The sequence below is a fragment of the Penaeus japonicus genome, unplaced genomic scaffold (genome assembly GCF_977035675.1).
Source record: "Penaeus japonicus unplaced genomic scaffold, GWHDUDI00000001_assembly GWHDUDI00000024, whole genome shotgun sequence".
Taxonomy (NCBI): Eukaryota; Metazoa; Arthropoda; class Malacostraca; order Decapoda; family Penaeidae; genus Penaeus; species Penaeus japonicus.
Window position 1 is genome coordinate 20,093,007 of NW_028234426.1, and position 5,000 is coordinate 20,098,006.

The 5,000-nt window shown below is 33.5% G+C and overlaps 1 protein-coding gene across 2 annotated transcripts in view; it reads left to right on the plus strand.

Annotated features, from left to right (window-relative positions):
- LOC122252322 (glycoprotein-N-acetylgalactosamine 3-beta-galactosyltransferase 1-like) overlaps positions 1-1,702 on the plus strand; it is a 76,518-nt gene extending 74,816 nt beyond the window's left edge. For both annotated transcript variants that reach the window (XM_086550807.1, XM_086550808.1), the window contains one exon: positions 1-1,702. This exon is cut by the window's left edge and continues 639 nt beyond it. The gene's annotated coding sequence lies outside the window, so the exon portion shown is untranslated.
- The last annotated feature ends 3,298 nt before the right edge of the window (positions 1,703-5,000 follow it).

Consider the following 5,000-nt stretch of genomic DNA (forward strand, 5'->3'; position numbering starts at 1 on the left):
GCATTAACTATGCTTTAACTTTCCCTTGCCACTAAAGATCCCATGCTCCACAACCCAGAAGTCAAAAAAAAAAAAAAAAAAAATTTAACAGGCTCACTCAGTGACTTCTATGCTTACCTAAGTGTCAATTTGTTCATATGCATTGATATATCGTGAATCATTTATCACTTTGTCACAAATTTTGGAATAATATTTGAGATAGATTGTATTAATGAGATCACAGTATTAAAGGTACGAAATTAACATTTATTTTTGGAGTTAATTGGGAGATTATCAAGGAGTATATGCAATACTCTTCAATTGACCAAACTACTGGCCCTGTTATTTTTTATATGACTGATTTAATGTTAGCATTATTACATTTGTGTTATGACTGATTTTTTCTTAGTGTTTTTTTTAAGTGTTATTGGAAATATCTTGATGTAACACAACAGATATTTCAGTTTCTAGATTACTCTATTCAGGAAACTACTTCTATTTTGTTTTGAATGTAAACTTTCTTACTGTTGTTATTGCTTTATGATTTGTTTTAATTGTGTGCCATATTAGATTTAATTTTATCATAATCTCAGAAATATCAGTGCAGAGAGGATCCAATTGAGGCATTTGTAAATAATTTCTGTAAACATTCCTGTCAGGTGCCAAATGTACAAGAAGGCTCAAGGAAAGTTCCCTAATGTTGATATATTGTCATGAAAATGTTACAGTTTATCTGTGAGCAAATCTTTAAAGTGTGTGATGGGACTCTGAAAATAAAAATATGGCAGCGTTAGGGATATCCTTTTAAAGCTCTTATCATATACAAGTAAACTAACATTATTTTACCCCCTTTTTTGCGAACCCATTTAAAAAGACAAGGTATGACTAGTAAGACCATGAAAGTAGATGATAGAATAAGGATATGTTAAAGTCATGTTTATTTTAAAGTTCTTGCCACATGTCTTGTTTTTTTCTTCATAATTTTGTTTCTGGGAAAATAAGATGAAAATGAAGTTACTGTCAAGCCCAATCTAAGTGCTAGGAAACACCATTTCCTACTTTTGTGTATGTGTATTTATTTACCTAATCAGTGCAGTGTATTGTAGGTGCTTCTAGACCTCAAACCATATGTTTGGAAATTACCCTAAATATGTGCTTCAGATAGATATTGGAAGTCCTATGTAAACATGAGCAATTATTTTTGAAGACTAAACCAGTAGAGAACTTTTTTTTTATGATACTATTTTGAACTTTCAGACAAGGAAAATGTTTCCTGTATTATTCTTGGCTATCACTTTGTGTGTTGTTGATATGGTCATGGCAGTCAAAACATCAGTTTCATATTTTTTTTCTTGAAACACTATAAAAAATGCACAAAAAATATGTTTGTCTAAGAAGTAGCTGAAATGGTGAACATTATGAAATGTTGTGAAGGCAATTTTATGAAAGTGTGAATATCATCATTTGATTTTATATTATGCTCTTGATTCTCACAATTGATAAAATAATTTATAAGTGAAAAATATTGGCAGGAATATGAATAATTTTATGAAATTAGAAATATCTTCAATTCTTACTGTCACAACAATGTCTATGTCTAAACGATGTTACTAAAAGTGTACCCTTGGTGCGTGTTCATGGGTACTTTTTCTTTGTTTCTTTAGATATAAAAATTATATATAAACAATACAAAAACATTTAAAGTAAGAACAGATTTCACCTGTCAGTAAGTTTTTCTCTTTTTTATTCCCTCTGTGCAATGATCGAACAGATTCTTATTGCATGTAGCTAAGATGAGATATTTTGAGAAGTTTTATTTAATTCATGATATGAATCTAATGACCCTATAGTGGATTTTTCATTGATGGTTATTTGGTGCTGTTCATTGCATAAGTGTAATGAGTCCTTTCTACTCCCAAGCTCTTGTCCTAACAGATGCTGGTTGTTCACATCTGAAGATCCAAGATTGCCATAAAATAGATTCCATAAGGAAATTAACCCAATAACGCCAGGGTGGATTTGGCGCCACAGACAGTCTTAACACCGGAGATTTTCAAAATGCATAGGCCTAACACCTTGGGCTATTTGCCTGCTCATGCTGCATCCACCCACTATGCACACAATTGCCTGGCACACATTGGTCAAAAAAATGAATTTGTGATCAAGAGTCTACAGAAAGCAAGTGAAGATTTGAGATGTGTCTACAATATTTCATCTTTCCCATAAATAAAGCATATATGCAAGGCTGCTGAAACATTTTTCAGTCAAAAATTATCAGGAATATAATTTTCATTATAAATATAAGCACACACACAAACACCTACAGTTGTGGGGTCTGGACGGCATTAGCCATATTAACCACTGTTTGTCTAATAATAGCACCCAAAGGAGCACTCTTGAGCAGTAACAAACAGTCCTATTGGACATATTGTTTGATACTCAATACATTGGTTTTGATAATATCATGAACATCATTGAACATCGATTTATACACTGAATTTATTAAAGGACTTCCTCCTTCAAATACTACAAATCATGCAATAAGTGCTGTTATATGATGTGTATACATCATATTCAGCAACATGTAGAACTACATAGATGTTACACAATATAAACAAAGTAATGGAAAATATAGCATTGAATTAATCGAAGATGAAAGTTATTTGTAATTTCTTACTTGGTCTGATGTTTGTAGCATACTAACATTCAAGTACTGAACAACTGATTTCACATTGTAAACTTGACTTATGATCATAAAATCGCAAATTCTGACCGCTGTGTGATGTGCCAACCACACAAAAAGCCATGACGTAACATCACGTCTTCAGTCGTTAATGGGTTGACCCGTTAACGACAAGAGACAAGATATCACGTCCAGTGGTTTCTGGGTCAGACGCCAGAGATGAGATATTTGGTCAAGACCAGCAAGCCGAGTGATCGGGCGTACAGTGCTCACCCGCGGCTAGTTAGGCTTATGCGTTAGAATAACCGGCATTTCGACCATTTAGAGCCAAAATAGCCCCGTCGGCAACGGGTTTAAGTGTGTGTGTGTGTGTGTGTGTGATTCACCAATTTGTTAATATTTTTATTTATCTTTTTTTTTTTTTTTTTTTTTCATTGCTTAAAATTGTCCTATTTTTACTAAAGTTGGTATGAACATTAATTGGTTCTTTTCCAATAAATGCTTCCACATCTTGCATACTGGCATGTGCATCTTAAAATTGTTATATACTATGTCATATAAAGTGGCAGTTTGACACATTTATAAACTGTCCAGTTGTAGCTGGCATCAGTTTTGTGGTCTACATCCTTCTTAACAATTGTATTAAAGGATTTGTTTGATAAATGGTAATATGTTTTATGCAGTTTCCATATGCATTGTTCACAAATAATTGTCTACTATGATGACAGTTGTATGACACTCTCCTAACTACTTTGACTCCATATGTATCATACATTTTATATCACAGTTTGTTTTCACTAGTCGCCTGGTGCTTCATTTGCTGATTTATCTTAGGTTGATCTTTATAATTCACACATTTCCTTTCTTTCTTTCATTAACAATGATGTGATCTTGGTTTACTGTTATGCCTAGTTAAAATTATTGAGAATATGACCAAGGTTGGTGTCTGTACACTTGTTTGCCAGTGGTCTTATTCTATAAAACATAAAAGATGAAAATACACACTCATACTCACACATAATCACTCACACTCACACTCACACTCACACTCATACTCATACTCACAATCACACACACACTCACTCTCTCAAATATTAAATCACTCCTCATGTCAAATCTCATCTCATTCTGCGTCCTACTGTCTCTCTCTCGGCTGTCTCTCTCTCTCTCCTCTCTCTCTCTCTCTCTCCATTCTCTTCTCTCCTCTCACTCCTATCTCTCTCTCGCTCTTCTCTCTCTCTCTCCTCCTTCTCTCTCTCCCTCCTCTCTCTCCTCCCTTTCCTCTCTCTACCCTTCTCTCTCCATCTCCTTCTCTCCAATCAGGATCCATTCATTATCCCATTCCTCTTCATCTCCACTCGTGATTCATCTTTCCAAATCTTCTCAGATCTCATAACTACTCTCTCTCTCTCTCCCTCTCTCCCTCTCTCCCTCTCTCCCTCTCTCCCTCTCTCCCTCTCTCCCTCTCTCCCTCTCTCCCTCCCTCCCTCCCTCCCTCCCCCCCTCCCTCTCTCCCCCCCTCTCTCTTTCCCTCTCCCCCCCTCTCTCTTTCCCTCTCCCCCCCTCTCTCTTTCCCTCTCCCCCCCCCTCTAATTCATCCCCTCACCACCACCCTACCTCGCTCTTTCCCTCCCTCGTCCCCCCCCCTCTCTCTCGTCTCCTTTCTCTCTCACTCTCCCCCCCCCCTCTCTCTCATCCATCCGCCTCTTTTCTACTTCATAATTCCTCTTCCTTCCTCCGTCCCTTCTCCTCCCTCTCTCTCTAACTCTCTCCTCTCTACTCCATCACTCTATCTCTCTCTTTCTTTTCCTCTTTCTATCTCCTCTCTTATATATTTTTATAAATACATAATATATAAATATATATATATATATAATATACTATATATATATATAATATATATATTTTACCATATACAATATATATAAATATATGTATATAGGTAAAATATATATATATATATATATATTATTAAATAATATAATATAATTATATATTATTATATATATATATATTCATAATTTATATATATGAATTTATATTATATATATATATATATCAGGCTTTAGTATAATTAGATATAATATATATATAAACTATATATATAATATACTATAAACATATACATTATATATATATTATGTATTATATATCTATAAAACAGTGTATAACTTATAAAAATATAAGTTGTATATTGTAGACATTAATAATTCGTTTATGGTAATAAATATATATTAATATATATATAAAATATATATATAAACTATTATAATCATATATACAATTAATACCAATACCATATATAATAAATATATAATATATCAGATATAAGTATATA